General features: G+C 37.7%; 1 pseudogene; it reads left to right on the top strand.

Moving 5' to 3' along the window:
* Positions 1–1,186: 1,186 nt before the first annotated feature.
* LOC149560933 (sugar transporter ERD6-like 4) lies at positions 1,187–18,609 on the top strand (annotated as a pseudogene).
* The last annotated feature ends 1,399 nt before the right edge of the window (positions 18,610–20,008 follow it).

Here is a 20,008-nt window from a genome sequence, read left to right as displayed (position 1 = left end):
ATGTATGTACTGTGCTTAGGCCTTGAAGGTTTATGAGCAAGCAAAGAACAATGGTGAGAAGAATAATGTAATGTACTGTGGTTTCCGCTTGGCGTAGGTGGAAAATAGCCGTACTTGATTTTAGGCATACGGTGTAGAGAAAGGTCGTACGGCCTGTTGCTGGGAGAGGGAGGCATATGGAGGAGAGAGATGTGAGCAAAGGTGGAGGGAGAGTTGAGCTATACGGTGGAGGGGGACGATCTATTAGGGTAAGTCATACGGTGTAACGGGAGATGTCCCGATGGAGTGCAGAGGGTATGGGAGGGGTGTGCAACATGCGAGGGAGGAGATGGAGAGGGACCAAAGTTCCATACAGAGATAAGGTGAAGAGTGATGTACGGTGAAGCTTGTGGTCGTTCTGTTGGTAGGCCGTATGGGTTGAGAGGGTGGAATTGTCGATGACAAAAATGCTTGGAATTGTAAACATTGAAATGTATATGAATCATCCAAATATGCACAGAATATTCGCAAAATTCAGAAATGCATGTCAAAATAGAGAAGTAACAATTTATTGCCAAAACATTATATTCGCGAACAGAGATGGCGCCAAATTTGCTAGATCCAAGCAAAGTAGTACAAAAGACGAAATAGGGTGAGGGTTGAATACCACCGAAACCATGAGAGCCAAGTAGGGAAGATCTACACTTCTAAAATGGCGAGATAGGTAGGGCTCCAATGGAATTCACGATACAAAGAAAACTAATTGGAATTGCATGCCTAGAACAACCTACAAACTGGCCTTATAAAGGTCTTCGAGGAAGCTTCCCGAAGGTTTACAAAAGTACCGACAAGCTATACAAAACAAAATAAAGAGTGGGCCAGAGAGATAAATACATTGATTGTTGGCCACATAACAAAAATGATTATTTGATAATATTGGGGACGTCACAGCCCTCTTGGCCCAAAAATTGCTCGCCCTTAAGCAATTGTAGACTTCGATGCTCTAGAATTTGCTCGCCTTCCCAAGTGGGGTCCTCAACCAGAAGATCCTTCCATTGTACCAAAAACTCCTTAATGGTGCGAGACCTGAGCCTCTTTTCTCGAACCTCTATAATCTCAGCTAGCTCTAAAATCAATTTCCCCTCTTCATCAATGGGCGACAATTCCTTCAACACTATGACACATTGTCTAGTTGCCTTCTTCAAAGATGACACATCAAAAACATTATGGATTCAACTCCCTTCTGGAAGCTTCAATTTGTAGGCTGCTTCTCCTACCCTCCGAACCACTCTGTACAGTCCGCAGAAGCATGATTATAACTCCTCCTTACCAGATGACATCAAGTAGTATTGTCTATATGGTTGAAGTCGAAGGTATACCAAATAACTAGCCTCAAAACTTCTCTCTACCCAGTGTCGGTCAACATACATCTTCTATTGATTTTGAGCCCTTTGTAAATTTTTGTCGAGAGATGTCATGATATCTAAACTCTGTTGGAGCCAGCCTTTAGCCATCGATGCATGGTTGTTGCCCAATGCCAAATCCATGAACGATGAAGGTTCATAACCATGCAATTCTTTGAAGGGTGCCATGCCTATCGACATTTGATAGGTAGTATTGTAACAATGATCACCCAAATGTAACCAACAAACCCATGCCTTCTATTGAGCTGAAACATAATTCCTTAAATATCCCTCCAACCATTTGTTCACAATATCCGTCTATCCATCTAACTGTGGATGGTAGCTCGTACTTTGTGACAACTCTGTCCCTACCAACCTAAATAACTCCATCCAAAAAGTACCAAGAAAATGGCTATCTTTGTCACTATATTCCCTTGGAGACCATATAAGGGGAAAACCTCATGAAAAAATAACTCTACAAATTGAGATGCCTAGTATTAAGTGGAGATGGCAAAGAAATGGGCATAAAAACAATCAACCATGACAAAAATGCAATCCTTGCCTTGCACTTTGGGTAGCCCAGTGATGAAATCCATCGAGATACTTTCTCACTTCTATTCATGGATTGATAGTTGTTGAAGAAGCCTTGCTAGTAAAGTGTGCTTGGATTTGTTTTGTTGGCAGGTAGAACATTCCTGTACATATTGCAAGATATCATTCTTGAGGCCCTTCCATACAAAGCGTTTGGATCTTCCTATAGGTCTTTAGGTATTCTGGGTGTCCGGCCAAAGGTGAGTCATGCATCTCCTTCAAAATTCTCTCCTTCATTGTGGACTTGGGAACCAAATAGATCATACCATTGTAGTAGATGATGATGTTTGCCACCTTATACCTATCATCTTGCACTTGACCATCAAAATGTGTTCTTCGAGTATTAAACCAATAGGTGTTCCTTCCAATCTGTTGAAATCTCGGACAAAGAACATACAATAGGCCTTCTTGATAGAGCATCAACCACTACATTATTTTTTCCATTCACATACACAATGCCAAAGTCAAATGCTTAGATTTTGCTCACCCACTTTTGTTGTAGTTCATTCAAATCTCTCTACTCCAAGAAACATCTCAAGCTATTGTGATTTATTTGTATGACAAATATTGCTCCAGCAAGATACTGTTGAAACTTTTTAAGTGTGTGCATGATGGCGAGCATCCATAGATGAAGTATAGTCACTTTGCTCCTGATAGCTTCCAACTCTCAAATGCAACGAGGTGACGATCCTACATTAACACTACCTCGATGCCTTCTCTTGATGCATTACATTCCAAGATGAAGGATTAATTGAAATCAGCTAGTGCCAACACCAAACATGAACTCATGACTTCCTTTAACTTGCCAAAGATATGTTATGCTTTCTCATCCCAATAGAAAGATCCTTTTTTTGTTAGGTTTGTTAGCAGTGAACTAAGTTGAGAGAACCCCTTCATTAACCTTCTATAATATCTACACAATCCAAGAAATCCATCCAAATTGGAAAGAGTCTTGGGTGGCGGCCAATCCAAGATGGCTTGAATCTTTTTTTGGTGTACCCGAACTCCTCGATCACTAATGATGTGCCTTACATACAATATCTCTATCATTTCAGATTCACATTTGGATCTATTAGCCAATAGTGATTGTGACTCCATGATCTCGAGCACTTCATCTAAATACCTCAAATGTTCCTCCCATGTCTTACTCTAAATAAGTATGTCATCAAAAAACACTAGTAGGAACTTTTGTAGTTGTTTGTTGGAGATGTGGTTCATGTATGACCAGAAAGTGGTTGGAGCATTAGTCAAACCCAATGGCATGACTAGGAACTCATAATGACTGTAGTGACAATAGAAGGCGGTCTTCTCCACATCATTCTCCCTCATGTGAATCTGATGGTAATCGGAACAAAGATCTATTTTAGAAAAGTAGACTACAATATGTAACTCATCCAACAATTTGTCAATCCTAGAAATGGGGTTCTTGTTTTTTATTGTTTTCTTGTTCAATGTGCGGTAGTCCATGTATATTCGAAGGGTTCCATCCTTCTTAACTAATACTACTGACAATGCAGAGGGGTTGGAACTAGGACTAATTCATCATTTCTCTAAGATTTCTTGGATCATCTTTTCTATCTCATCCTTACGCCTAGGATGGCAGTAGGGTCTAGTGATGATGAGTTTGGCTCCTTCCTCCCAACTCAATGGTGTGCTCAAAATCCCTATGTGGAGATATGCCAGGAGGGATGTCATTGAAGACCATATTGTGCTTATCTAACATAGCTCATCATCCTTTTAGTCGGTCTATTGGCCCTTCATCGATTCTGTTGAGATCAAACAATGTGTTGCCTAGACAATGTCATCATGTTGAAAAATGATTTCCATCAATTGTGCTGAGATTGCCTTCAGCCCTCTATTTGACATTCCCCTGAGGACCACCTTCTTTCCATCCACTTCAAATGAAAACTCCATCTGTTTGAAACTTTGTATACTCATCGAGAGTTTCCATCATTGGATGCCCAATATGACTTCCATGTCATCCAAATCTACTTCAAAGAAGTCATTTGTCATCGTATGGTTTACCATGGTAATGCTGAGTTATGGGACTAGATGGGTACACGATAGGAGGTTTCCTCCTGCTACCTTGATTTGGAATCCTGCATGCACCTCCATAGCCAGACCTCTTCATTTCATGAGTGATGAATTAATGAAATTAAGTGTAGCTCCATTTTCAAGCATGACTATGACCTATTGTCCATGGAGAGTGCCTTGTACCTGAAAATAGTACATCTCAAAGTGTCAACAAGAGAAATGGTGCCTCCGGGACATAACAGTGCAACAATCCTCTCTACATGGGTTGTGTTAACCTCCTTGGGAGCTTGTTGACCATATCCTTTGTTTTTTTACGTTCCTCATCCTCTTTGTTGTTAGAAACCACTTCAATTTAGTGGACCTTCCCCTTTCCTAAGCATTGGTGCCCTAGTTTTCATGACTCCTTACAATTAAAACTGAGCTTCCTCAAATCTTGTCTCGAAGCTTCATCCATTGACTGCTTCTATGGAGGGGGCTTGTTGTCTTTTTGTTTTAGAGCAAGGGGCAGCTTGGTGTGTGAATAACTTTTGGAAGAAGTGGATGTTGCCATGTTCCATGCCTTCTTGATTGCTGTCACAAGTGTATTGGAGTTAAAACCTTTCACCCAACTCTTCAAGGGCTCGATTAATCTATCCATGAATAAGACAACAAGTCTTCTCTTTGAAATGTTTGTCACTAGTATTGATAACGTTTGAAATTTTGTAATGTAGCTCTCCACTGATCTAAATTTCTTTAGCTGTGCTTCAGATCCTTTCCATCAAAGAAGTCAGTAAGTCTCTCTGTGAAGTCGGCATATGAAGTGACTTGATCACGACTGATGGTGACCATCCCATGGTGCCACAATTCATGAGCGATTCCTTCTAGGTGAAGCATTGCAAACTTGATTGCCTCTTCTTGAGGCATGGGGTTGAGATGGATGTATGTATCAACATTCTGAATCCATGCTCGTGTTGATGTATGCCTAGATCCATCAAAGCATGATAAGTTTATCTTGCCAATCTTTTGTCTAATGTCGTCATTGTAATTGCCCAGTCTCCTCGAATATCTCATCCACAAATCCACATAATCCTTGAAGGATAATTCTACTCCAAATCTCGCATCAAACCTTGTCAGAACTAATGTTGCATCAAGGAAGGTAGGTTCTCATTACTCATTTTTTTCTAACCATTGAGGAAATGTTGGCATTAGTAGTCAAGCGTGGGAGGGCTCTTTGTGTCCTCCATTTGTCCTTCCTTCTATCTAAAGTTGAAGGGTCTCACCAATTCATTTTTTCCCCTTCACCAACTTCTCCTTGAGGAGTTTTTGTCTATTCAACAAAGTTTCACTCAATTGTTTCCTCTTGTTAGCTCCCTTAGAAGTTGCATCATCTTAGTGCTTGATTCACCCATCCTTCCTACTAATCAAGATCTTGGCAACATCCAGTGTTACTAACAGGTTGGCAACATCACCAACTCTTATTCCATTGTAATGTACCATGGTTTCCACTTGGCGTACAGTGGAAAATTGTTGTACTTGATTTTAGGGATACGGTGTGGAGAAAGGCCATACAACTTGTTGCTAGGATAGGGAGGCATATGGAGGAGAGAGAGAGGTGTGAGTGAAGGTGGAGGGAGTGTTGAGTTGTATAGTAGAGTGGGGAGGATTTTTTAGGGTAAGTTGTATGGTGTAAGTGGATATGTGCCAATGGAGTATGAAGGGTATCAGAGAAGTGTACAGTGTACAACAAGTTGTAAATGGGCATGATGGAGGGAGACTAAAGTTCTATATGGAGATAAGGAAACAAGTGATGTATAGTGAAGCTTGTGGTTGTTTAGTTGGCAGGTTGTATGGGCTAAGAGGATGGAATTGTCAATGACGGAAATGCTTGAGATTATAAATATTGAAATGGATATGAGTCACCCAGATATGCATAGAATATTTATAGAACTCAGAAATGTATGTTAGAATAGAGAAGTAACAATTTATTTCCAAAACACTATATTTGCAAACAAAGATGGCTGCCAGATTTGCCAGATCCAAGCAAAGTAGTACAAAGAATGGAATAGGGTGAGGGTTGAATCCCACCAAAACAGCGAGAGCCAAGTAGGGAAGATCTTACACTTCCAAAATGGCAAGACAAACATAACTCCAATAGAATTCACAATACAAAGAAAACTAATTCAAGTCCCATGCGTACAACCACCTACATACTGGCCTTATAAAGGGTTTCAAGGAAGCTTGCTGAAGCATTACAAACTATCAATAGGCCAATAGGCTATACAAAATAAAATAAAGAGTGGGCCTCAGAGATAAATACATTGATTTTCGGCCACATAACAAAAATTATTATTTAATAATATTAGGGACATCACAAATAAATACTAACCTTGTGAGAAAGAGCTTTATCAAAAAGAGAAGCCAAAGACCCTAGGATTTGCCAATGAATAAAATTGTCAAAAAATCACTTAATGAATTAACAAGATTATCAATGAATGGAAGATCATAAAAAGTGATTTGTGAAGATTTTGTCAAAGGATTAAATTATAAGTGGGATGAAGATGTTGAGTCATGCTATGTTGATGAAGACGAAAACATTGAAGATTACAATGCGAGAGTTTGAAGATTATAGTGAAAAGAAACACAACCTACCACAAGAGGAGGTCCAAGATGATCTTTCAATGGAAACAATATCCAATAGAGATGAGCCATATGTGATGAAGTTTTATTGATTTTAGAGAATACAACCAACAAGAAGCAGCTAGAGATATGCCTTGAAAATCCTATAATTGATAAAAAGAGAGAAGAATACCAACTCTTTGTTTGAGGAAAAAGAGAACGATATAAAGAAGAATCCATGGCATAAACATTTGACATATAAACTAGGAAGCATCTATGAGAACTTTGAGTTCCCTTAACTTGATTTTTGTTTCTAGAGGCTTGTGTGCAGGAGCAATAAAAGATTGGACAAGCAATCATGATGGCTTCAATGAAGGAATACTAAAGTGGGTCTAAAGCTGTGGTCCTATGGAGGAGTTTTAGGGAGGAAAAAATGCTACCAGATTAATTAGAATTTTGATTGGTATATGAAAATCTCTACTTTCTAGTTCATAATTTTAAGCATATGCATTTACAGGGCTAAAAATTTCCCACTAGTTAGGAAAGTTTTCTGTCACTTGTCAGTTATGTAAATTTTTTATAAAATTCATGATACCATCAGGACCGTAAATTTTGAAATCTAAACTTCTAAACTCAACTGCACTAAAAAATTCATAAGACCAACTGCCTAGCTTTTTTTAGGAGGTCCTCTTTGTGGGACTGCAGCCTGCTTCCTGAAAAAATGAACTGACATTTTGGTAGAAGACAATTTTTAGTCTAAACATCCTTTGCATCCAGCAGCTAATGTGGAGTTTCTGCAAACAAATGTTGTTATTTAACCGAACATCCTTGCTCTCTCAGATCTATCCATAACCCCCCTCACAATCACCACGACATGTGGACAAATTCTTGTCAATAACCACTATTTCATTGTAAAATTTGGCATACAATGAGTTCCTCTTGTTGAATATAGTGTTTTCATTGATGTTAAGAAGATTGTTGATGTCAAGGGGATTTGATTCATGTCAGAGTATTTAAGGTTATCATTATGTACTGGTATTAGTGGTTCCTACATGTCTAATGCATTTGTTGTGGCCTGAAAGTGTTTGTGTGGAGTTTCAAAGGTTTGTTGATCTGAGACTATATAATATATGCATCCAATTGTACTGTTGATGATTGTGATACAACATTCTACTGCAATAAAGTATTTTGGCATTCGTTTGGTAGGTAAGTAAGGCTATACACGAATAAAAGTATTCCATAGTTTCAGAGAAAATGCTCTAGCATTCAAAAAGTTAGAGATGACATAGCGTTCACAGTGCTAGTTCACTGACTGTGCAGAAGGTTTTGTTGGATCCGCCTAATGAGGTAACATGTGCCAGCTGGAAGAAGCATTTGAGGGTAGTTTGGGACCAGTTGAGTTCAATATAGAAGATATAAAGTGTTTTCTTACTCTCTATGTAATGCTTCGGTGTTAGGGTGAGATGACTATTGCACATTTGAATTAAGAATTTTATCCTTGGCCAACTTGCCGATTTGTATTCGATAAAAATAAATATAGATATTGAGAGGTGGAAGATGTGGTAATGGTTTTGATATTACTTTAACTATTGAGATTGAATTTAGCATGTACTGATTGACCCCCTCCCCATTCTCCTCTCTCACTATATATGTGTTCTTGACACTGCTTTGCCAACAGTCAATATGTCCTCTGTTTCTTTTATTTTTGAAGGGGTGACTGAGTTCTATGAAATGAAGTTATTGGTTGTAGAACTTTCTTTGTTTGGTTTGGAGAATCCATGTTTTGAGAGCTTGTGAACTCTTCTTCTTCTGGATATTGTGTAGAATCCACTCTCTCAGACCTTTCCTTGTAACATTTTGGAATGACAGAAATTTTGTGGAGTTTGACTATCAAATTATGGATCTCACTTTCCCATCATGTTGTTATTTGTGTTTCTCCATGGACAGGAAACCCTTAATATGGATTACTTCATGAATCCACAAGAGGGGAAAATTCAGATTGTTGGATGAGTTAGAGCTTGAAAAACAGCAACTCACAGATGTTTTCTTTTACAAATAATCTGCTGAGTAAATTACTAAATAGTATGAGATGCGGAGTTTATTAGAATTACACGCAGTTTTAAATCATCTTACAACCAGTCTTGACATTTTTTCCAATCCACTCAATCTCAGTATTACCTGCTAGTTGGATTTGGTGATAGTTAACTTATTGCTTAAATTTTAATCTCTACAATTTCTTCGTACTGGAAAAAGTTTAGATGATGCATGTAGAGCTTCATTTGTGTGAAAAATCAACTATTGCAGTCACTGATTATTAATCTCCTATTGTAAATGATTATTAAACTGCTGAAAACAAATTTCCAGTTAATATCGACAAATAACACAACTGCAACTTCACTTATAAAATATGGAAAGAAATGAACAACACAATGAACACAATATTTTTGGACAAATTGTCCCTGGAAAAACCCTTAAGGGAAAACCAGTTCTACAGATGAGGAATTATATTAAACTTCAGCAAATCAAGAGATACAAATTTTCTTGCCTCTCACTGGCAGAACTCCGACAACCTCCTAATTTATCCCGCTGATATTCTCCACTGCTATTCCCGCGCTAACACTGTGCCCTTGCTAACACTGCAACACTGTTTGCTAACACTGCAAACGTTTCTCCTAAAACTTGTTGTATCCAAATGACCCAATGGCCCCTTTTTATACTACTCTTGTTGGTAAACCAACGACCGAGATTAAATCAAACCAACGGCTGAGATTAAGACAACTCGAGGGCCAATAATAGAATTGGTTGCAAAGTGTACAAAAGGGAATCACTAAAATTAGTAAATAATAACCATTTACTAATTCTTGGCAAGTGGACAAAAAGTTGTCCAAACCACCCATAAATACTACTGCTATTCATAGATAAGGACGAACAGCTGTCCAAATTACCCATAAATACTACTGCTATTTCTGGGTCAGAAATAACAGCTGTCCAACTAACAATAATTAACACTCCCTCTTAGCGAGGAAGCTGTTCTGCATGACACCCATCTTATCTCTAAAGAAGACAAATTTGGCCTTTCCCAAAGCCTTCGTCAGAATGTCTGCTACCTGCTCATCTGTAGGTATGTATTGTAGTTGAACAATACCTCGTTGTACAAAATTCCTAATGAAGTGATATCTGATATCTATATGTTTAGACCTATCATGAAACACTGGATTCTCAAACAACTTGATGCAACTCTGATTGTCACAATGTATCATAGTAGTCTCAACCTTCTGACCAAACAAGGCTACTAACAACTTTCGAAGCCATATAGCTTCACATGTCACCATACTAGCTGCTATGTATTCTACTTCTGCTGAACTTAGAGCCACAGACTTCTGCTTCCTGCTGAACCAAGATACAACTCTTGATCCCAAGCAGAAACAACACCCTGAAGTGCTCCTTTTGTCTGTTGTACTTCCTACCCAATCTGCATCAGTATAGCCTATCAACCTGATACTTTCACCTTGAACATATCTGATCCCATACTCGACTGTACCACACAAGTAACATAGCACATGCTTAGCCGCTATCCAATGCATTCTCTTTGGTTCAACCATGAACTGACTAAGAGAGTTTACTACAAATGCTATATCTGGTCTAGTGTTGACCAAATACATAATCAAACCAATCAACTGTCTATATAAAGTGGGATCTACATCCTTCTCCTTAGTTGTATCTACCCTCCTCCAATTCATGATCATGGGTGTAGACATGGCTTTGCAATCCTCCATCCCAAATTTTTTCAAGATTTCAATGCAATATTTCCCTTGACCAAAGAAAATCTCCCCATTTGTCTGCCACACTTCCATGCCTAGAAAGTAGTGCATAAGTCCTAAATCCTTCATCTCGAACTCTTCTGCAAGGTTCCTTTTGCAATCCACTATGAGCCCTAGTGAACCTGAAAGAAATAGATCGTCCACATAAAGAACAAGAATGAGAATCTCACCCCTAACCATCAAGTAGTAGAGGTTAGCATCTGCTTCACTCTTCACAAAGCCCATTTTCTGCAAGTATGTATCAATGCGCTCATACCATGCTCTAGGAGCCTGCTTGAGTCCATACAATGCTTTCTTCAATCTGCACACGTGGGTCTTTTTGATGTGTGCTACAAAGCCTTCTGGTTGTTCTATGTATACCTCCTCCTTCAACTCACCATTGACGAATGCTGTCTTGACATCCATTTGATGGATCTGCCATCCCATCTGTGCTGCAAGTGAGATTACAACTTGTATAGAAGTATACCTGGCAACTGGAGCAAATGTCTCCTCATAGTCTATTCTCTCCTTCTAAGGGAACCCCTTTGCCACGAACCTCGCCTTGTATTTCTCGATGTTACCATCTGCACCGTGCTTTATCTTATAGATCCAGCGTGATCCAACTACAACCCTATCTATTGGTCTAGGTACTACCTCCCACACATCATTCTGCATTATTGAAGAATATTTCTCAACCATAGCATCTCGCCAAACCTGATGTTCTGCAGCTTCTTGATAGCTAGAAGGCTCACTATCTACCAACTGACTAACTAATGCCACATAGTCATTGAACTTGGCTGGTTGTCTTCGCTATCTAGTACTCTTCCTAGGAGCTCCCACAAACTCCTGAGTATCCCTTTGTGTATCTGGAACCACATGGTTCCTACTGTCAACTGTAGAGGATGAAATGTCAACCTCTAAGTCTTCTAGATGCATTTCCTATTGCAACTATTGCTCCATACTCTGTGAATCTTCACTAACTGAGTCTACACTTGTACTGGTAACTGTACTTGAGCTTTGTTGCTCTTGACTTAGTCTTGGAGCTTCTGTTGGCTGCTCACTCTGATCATCTGCTGGCAAATCTCTAGATCTCCTAAATGCCTTGTCCTCCATGAACTTGACATCCCGTCTGACAATAATTCTTTTAGTCCTCGAAATGAAAATCCTGTATGCCTTTGAGGTCTCACTGTACCCAACAAAGTACCCCCTCTCTAAAGTCTGATCTAACTTTGTACGTGTATCTCCAAGAATATGGCAATATGCCAAACTCCCAAATATCCTGAAGTGACTAACATCTGGCTTCTTCCCTGTGAAAGCCTCCTTAGTGTCATCTTCCCTAGCACCTTGTGTGGAACTCTATTCTGAATGTAGACTGTTGTATTACACGCCTCTGCCCATAAGTAACGAGACATGTCCTGGTCATGTAGCATAGCTCTTGCTGCCTTCGATATAGAACGGTTCTTCCTCTCAACAACTCCATTCTGCTGTGGATTGTAAGGAACAGTCCATTCTCTCTTGATTCCTTCTCTGGTGCAGAACTCCTAGAAGACATTCCCTTTGTACTCACCTCCATTGTCTGACCGAAGAACTTTTATCGTCTTTGCTGTTGAGTTCTCCACAAGAGCCTTGAACTCTTGGAATCGACTGAAAACCTCATCCTTAGTCTTCAAGAAGTATATCCATGTCTTTCTAGAGAAATCATCAATAAAAGTAACATAGTACTCATATCCTCTGAGAGATTTCATCGACATTGGTCCACAAACATCTGAATGTACTAGATCAAGAACACCCTTAGATCTGGTGTCACTCCTCGGAAAAGATACTTTCGAAAACTTCTCCAACACACATCCCTTACATACATCGTCATGCTCTGTGCTCACCTCTACAACACCTGTCACGATCTCACGAAGCAATCTAAGTGCTCCATGATGAATATGGCCCATCCTCCTATGCCATAGCTCTCCAAGATCTTTAGGATTACTATTGCTCATAAGTGCCTTACGAGTATCAAACTGCAATCTATAAAGGCGACCACTCCTAACTCCAATAGTTATGGATGATTTCCAATCCTTGTGCTTAATCAACACATTTGTTCCTCTAAAGAGTACATTATACCCCCTATCCTGAAGAACAGATACAGAAATCAAATTCATACCTAAGCCTGGCACATATAACACATCATGAAGTGGAATTATCTTTCCATTCTCGCTCTGAAACTAAACAGTCCCTTTCCCAACAGGGTTGAGTTTGGACAAGTTTCCTATAGAAATCTGGATGTTGGTGTCCTCCTCCTTGTAACTGGAGAAGTACTCTCTAACTCCTGTCATATGAAATGACGCCCCACTATCTATATACCAAACACACTATGAGGTTGAGCTAACCATACAAGCTATGAGTGCAAACTCATCTTCCATTCTACTGGAGAGTTCTTCCGCACTTGCTGAAGCTGCCACTTGCTTCTTACCCTTCTTCCTCTCTAGGCAATCACTGACATAGTGGCCAAACTCGTGACACCCAAAGCACTTGACCTTAGAAAGGTCCTTCTTCTTCTTTTCACTTTGTGAATTTGATCCTTTGCTAGATCCCTTCTTTGCTTTCCCTTTACCTGCTAGGGCAACTTTCTCTTGTTCCATCTCATTTTTCTGACTCTTGTTGGCCCCATTGACAAGACTTAGTCTAAACTCCTCCTGAGTGAAATCGATCCATAGTCAATCCCAACTCGGTAAAGTATCTTGTCCACTGACAACTTGAACAAAGACACTCCATTGTTTAGTAAACTCATTTAGGGCTATTCTCACTAGCTCGTCATCACTAGGGCTATCTCCGACAGCTGCTAACTCGTCCTTGACAAGTTTGAGCCTGGTGAGGTAACTTGTGACGTCTTCTCCCTGATTCATTCGAGTATTCTTTAGCTTCTCTCTGAGAATCAACTTGTTGTTGGTGGTAGCATTTTGGTACAAATTCAGAATGGCATCCCACATCTTCTTCGCTGGATCTAGCTTCGAGATATGTGGAACAATATGATCCTTGACACCATGAAGGATAATCCTCCTCGCTTTGGCATCGTCCTTCCTATATACTGCAAGCTGTGTTGCATCCATTGGTACAGGTACAACACTGGTAGCATAATCCTTGATACCATTCTTTTCCAACAATAAAGAAATTCTGGCCTTCCAGACACCAAAATTTGAGGCACCATCCAATCTATCCTGATCTCTCAAACCAGCTGAAGCCATCTCAAGGGTTTAAAGCAATAATAAATCTAAAGAGATCAAAATTTCTTTCCTAGGGAAAAACTCTTCTACCCTTAAAAATGCTCTGATACCATGTGAAAAATCAACTATTGCAGTCACTGATTATTAATCTCCTATCGTAAACGATTATTAAACTGTTGAAAACAAATTTCCAGCTAATATCAAAAAATAAGACAACTGCAACTTCACTTATAAAATATGGAAAGAAATGAACAACACAATGAACGCAATATTTTTGGACAAATTGTCCCTAGAAAAACCCTTAAGGATAAACCAGTTCTACAAATGAGGAATTATATTAAACTTCAGCAAATCAAGAGATACAAAATTCATTGCCTCTCACTGGCAGAACTCCGACAACCTCCTAATTTATCCCGCTGATATTCTCCACTGCTATTCCCGCGCTAACACTACGCCCTTGCTAACACTGCAACACTATTTGCTAACACTGCAAACGTTTCTCCCAAAACTTGTTGTATCCAATTGACCCAATAACCCCTTTTTATACTACTCTTGTTGGTAAACCAGCGGCTGAGATTAAGACAATTCGACAGCCAATAATAGAATTGGTTGCAAAGTGTCCAAAAGGGAATCACTAAAATTGGTAAATAATAACCATTTACTAATTCTTGGCAAGTGGACAAACAACTGTTCAAACCACCCATAAATACTACTGCTATTCATAAATAAGAACGAACAGCTGTCCAAGCTACCCATAAATACTACTACTATTTCCGGGTCACAAATAACAGCTGTCCAACTAACAATAATTAACAATTTGAAATCAGAGAAGAGTTTAATAGCAAATTTTTACTTGTTACCTCATCAAGATGTTGGTGTTATTGTAGCTTGGCTATTCGTCACCAACACAAAGTGAGATTATGAGCAGTCTTGGCCTAAGTCTTTCTGATGTAAGTTCTTCAGGGCCTATGGAAGAAGTATCAGTTCGATTTCTGATCTTAGTTTTACATGCAAAACAACATCGCAATCGGGATGAACAGATATATGCAAAAGGTGATTTCTTTTTTACAGTTTTCGATATTTGGATCGCTTTCAAATGTTCGTGCAATGATAGGAGCAACAGTCAGTGGAAAAATAGCTGATACCATTGGACGGAAAGGGGTAAGCTTGGAATGCCACTAGACTAGATGCGTTCTTCTATACTCAAGGGCATCCCTCCGCTTCCAAATTTCTCTCTCTCCCCACAAATTCTGATCATTTCTTCAAAATTTTGAAAACAGGCATTAATGGTGGCTGCACTACCCAATATTATTGGATGGGTTGCTATCACTTTGGTACAGGCAATTTCTTTGCCCATCAAAGATTATCAGAAGTTCTGTGAATAAACTAAGGATTCTCAGAAGTAATTGCTATCCTTTGGTGCTGATTTTTAAATAAGCAATTCACTCATCCTTGACACATCTGTTTTTGGTTGCAGAATGCTTTATTACTCTATTTGGGAAGATTGTTGACAGGGTTTGGAGTGGGAGTTATTTCATTCACAGTAAGACAGACTATTTTCAGTCAAGCTTGTCAAGAGGGAAACCCCTATAGCATGCTTTCTTGGTATGTTATCAATGTTAAAAACTGAACTCGTAATTAAGCCTTGGTGTTTTGTGCTACTACCGTCTGACCTTTTAGGTACCAATATATATTGCTGAAATAGCCCCAAAACACTTGCGGGGAAGTCTTGGCACAGTAACACAGGTAAATGTTTTAGTAGTGATTACTGTCTCATATCTTAAAAGAGGTTGGAAATTTCTGCAGTGACCTTTTTGTGGCTTTCTGTGGAATAGCTCTCTATTACAATCGGCATACTGCTAGCATATCTTTTTGGGCTTTTCCTTCACTGGAGGTCTTTAGCAATTGCAGGTATTGGACCAAGAGTAATATAGCTGCATTTCAAGGATTTAAACTTTATTTATGTGCTCAATTTGAAATTCAAATTATGTATTGTTAGAGATCTTGATCTCGTTTTGATCTGTGGATTCTACAGGCATAATGCCCTGTGCTCTATTGATTCTTGGACTTTTTTCATTCCAGAATCTCCTAGATGGCTTGTGAGTTTTAACATTATTTATTCATTTCTGGTAATAAAAAGATTTTCAGCATTTCGTAACATAAAACAACAATTGCTGAAGATTCATCATTTCAAATATGCCTGTTACTGTGCAGGCAAAGATTAAAAGTCCATTGTATGAAGAATCATTGCAAACCCTTCGTGGCTCTGATGCTGATATATCTTCTGAAGCAGCTGAAATTAAGGTGACAATTTATTTTTTCATTTTTGGCATATGTATACCTGGGTTTCAATGAATAACGCTGTCTGAAATTTGCTTCTGTTCAATCAAGGGAATTACTATTTCAATCAACCTAAAACTTTTTCACGATTTAGAGTGTTGTAGAGACTAGCAATCAACAAACCAGTGTCAGATTGGCTGAACTACATAAACGAAGATATGCACTCCCTCTAACTGTAAGCCTTCTCGTCCTCACATCTGGAAGGGACATCAGAAAGAATATATATTATATCATTTTTGCTTTAATGGTGAGCATTTATGATCTTAAATTCACACTAATTTTTCTTTTGTCAGATTGGCATTGGGATGCTTTTATTGCAGCAGTTGGGAGGAATCAATGGCATTATGTTTTTACAGAGTAAGGGTTCTTCCATGGTTCTTCTAATCTAACTAATGCATTATGCCAGAGACTAATAAAGTAGATAGAAAATTTTAGCCTATGTGGCTGAATTCTTTAAATATAGTTAACTAATTCCACTTTTTATGGTATCATGAAAGGAATTTCATCGAGCAATGCTGCATCCGTTCGGGCTTACGTGTGTTCAGGTTTTTTCTTAGTCCGGACTGAAAAGAACTAATTGTCATGCTCGATCCAAGTTAATTTAGTGATAATAAACTTTATTAATATAAATAATCTTCTGATACCATTGAATAGATAATCATGACTGCATTTACTGCATGGCTATTGGACAAAGCTGGAAGAAGGATCCTTCTAATGGTAAGTTTGAGGCCTATTATAAGACTTCGCTACCATAGGTTGGCCAAGTTGCGTTGTGATCACTAAAAACTGGTAAAAAATCATCGAAAGGAATTAATCTAGATTTGTTTTGAAATGGACAGGTCTCCTCTGGAGGAATGGCTATATGCCTTCTTCTTGCTCGTCTTGCCTTTTATTTGAAGGTAATCTTTCATTTATATTTATATTTTGAGATTTTCTGACTTGTTCATTTGGAATATACTTTTGTCATTCTAAATGGTTGAGTCTTGACTAAATGGTTGAGGTTTTGCAAATGGGGTTGCAAGCTTTGGGTTTAACCATGGAGGAAACTCCATAGTTAAGCATGCTCAGGCTGGAGTAGTATTCGGATGGGTGACCTCCCAAAAAGTCCCGGTGCTTCACCCCTATGAGCATCACCTAGATCCAATGAGTGCTAAGTGTTCCATTTATTCTCATGAGAGATGGATTCATGTTGAATCACTACTCAAGAAACACGAGTCAATAAGTTTGACTCAACAATCACATAGTTAAATCCTGATAGCAATATCACAATTTGACTTGCTATGGAAATTATTTCCTACTTATCAATTGATGAGCTTAAGGGGCTTTCTAATGAATGGTTCATAAGGCACAACACTTGGTGAAGGTTTTGCAAATGGGGTTGCAAGATTTGGGTTTAACCATGGAGGAAACTCTGAAGTTAAGCGCACTCAGGCTGGAGTAGTACTGGGATGGGTGACCTCCCGGGAAGTCCCGATGCTTCACCCCTGTGAGCATCACCTAGATCCAATGAGTGCTAAGTGTTCAATTTATTCTCATGAGAGATGGATTCATGTTGAATCACTACTCATGAAACACAGTTAAATCTTGATAGCAATATCACAATTTAACTTGCTGTGAAAATTATCTCCTACTTATTAATAAAAATATAGTTTCATTTGACTATCTTAAAGATATGTACATTTTTTTAAAACTCTCGAGTCATTCATTTGGAATGTACTCTTGCTATCTTATATGGTTACCTAATAGAAATACAATTTACTTGGACTAGATTATCTGATATTAAATATCAGCATACATCAATAATTATCACTCAATTCATAATTTTATTTTACAATTTTACAAAGCTAATTTGGATGGTTAATTTGCAGAACCAATTCTCCGGAGACCAAACATTCTTCAGTGCTTTGGCATTAACTAGCCTACTAGCATGTTTGGAGTTGAACTTGGAAGGCATTTCATCTTGAAAATCAAAATTTTGTTTCACATTTTCTTCAAAATGTTTCAATGTAGGTCTACATTGTCTCATACTCCATTGGTATTGGACCCATTCCTAAGGATTATCATTTAACCCTTGAGCAAAATCTTGTGCAATGGATCAATCGAATCATTAAAATACAATACAATGATTATATTTGCCAAATATCTTCTTTAAAATCTTCTTAGCACAAGTGAACTAATTTATTAAATGTTTTTTTTGGTTCTTGATATTTCAGATTCTCCCAGTGAATGTCAAGGGGCTCGGTGGCAGTGTAGCAACTTTGATAAACTGGTATTTCATTATAGAAAACAAATAACAAACAATGTTTAAATCTTCTTCTTCCTAAATCATTGGAGCTCTCCAGGTATGATACTTTAATGTCATCTCGCTATTCAAAACAAATAACAAACAATATTTAAATTTTCTTATTCCTGAATCATTAAGACTTGTATATGAAAATATTGATGCAGGAACATTTCTACTGTATGCTTTTATTAGTGCTTTGACACTGCTCTTTGTTGTGTTGCGTGTACCTGAGACCAAGGGTAGAACATTAGAGGAAATTGAAGCTTCATTCAGATAAGGTCTAGATAGTATTATATACCTCTGCATTCACGATCATTTACAAGCCAGGAGTTACTTCATGAAGACAAGATCTCTTGAGTGTAGAAGATAAAGTATCCCCTATGCATTTTATAATTAAGATTGTAGATTACAGAAGTAGAGAAATCTGGCATGCACTACTACTCAATCATATTGAGTTATGATAATATTCCCCCCCTCAAGTCAGTTGTAAAATAAGAAATTTCCCATTTCTGTGGAAGCAGGACTAGTTTTATATATTCATCGTATCATGCCATCTTGCCAACAGTCTTAAGATTAATTTTTTTTAAAATTTCATTTGTCAAATTATTAAGAAGTAAAACAAAGAACTTTTAAAATTGATTGGCGTGAAAGAATTCAACTTCTTTGTAGTCCCAAGTCATCCTTAAATCATCATTTCTGCATACCAATGTTACTACTACAATTAATGTCAATTCCCTATGCATGTCTGCATCTTTAAGAAGCAAGGTTTTCATGCAAGGAATAATCTTTAAGATGACACTTCCATAAGGTCATATTGTTTCACTTATAATTTATAATCTTTATATCAGCTTGGAAAATAAGAATGGATTAAGGCCCTGAAATCTCATACCCTTCAATTTTTATTGAAGACAAAATATGGTGTATACAAAATATTTGATTTCCATCTATAAAATATTATATAGATTTTTAAAAAGATCTAAAATGAACATTAATAATGTAAACATAGATCTTTTTCAAAGTTTAATAATACAAAGTAAAAAAGTTGGAGATTAGCAAACATAGAAATGAACCTTAGAATATTTTAGAAAATATGAATATTGATTTAGAAACATATTCAATAAGTTTGCTATTTTTACAAATATTACTAATTTATGTATCTTTTATTTACATTTCATAGCAACAAACAATTGTATCTAAATTTTATTGTAGTTATAATTTATTTATTTATTGAATCACATATTTATAGTATTTAGTAATAAAATATGTATACATATATTTTTCTTTAAAATGACCTTCAAAAGTTAAACATGTGCTATCTATTCTCCTTTCATTAATGTTTTTGAACAAGATAACTATTATTTTAAAATAATTACTCAATCTTAGAAATACATGATATATTGTTTATTATTTTTATTTTAATATGTAACTTATTATTATTTTAATAAGTAACTGGGATGGGCTGGTACTTCACCTATGTGAGCATCACCTAGATCCAATGAGTCCTAAGTGTTCATTTATTGTCATGAGAGATGGATTCGTGTGAATCAGATTCAATGAGTTTAACTCAAAAGTTGCATAGTTAAATCCTAATAGAAATATCATAATTTGACTTGTGGAAAAATGTCTCCTACTTAGAAATTGATGAGCTTAAGGGACTTTCTAATGAATGGTTCATAAGGCACAACACTTGGTGAAGGTTTTGCAAACAGGATTGCAAGCCGAGTGGGTTTAACCATGGAGTAAAATATGTTGTTAAGTGCGCTCAAG

Source organism: Cupressus sempervirens, chromosome 4, assembly GCF_028749045.1.
Source record: "Cupressus sempervirens isolate cs-2001-9-10 chromosome 4, ASM2874904v1, whole genome shotgun sequence".
NCBI classification, from domain to species: Eukaryota; Viridiplantae; Streptophyta; class Pinopsida; order Cupressales; family Cupressaceae; genus Cupressus; species Cupressus sempervirens.
Note: the sequence above shows the minus strand (reverse complement) of the source record. Positions and strands in the feature narration are given on the sequence as shown.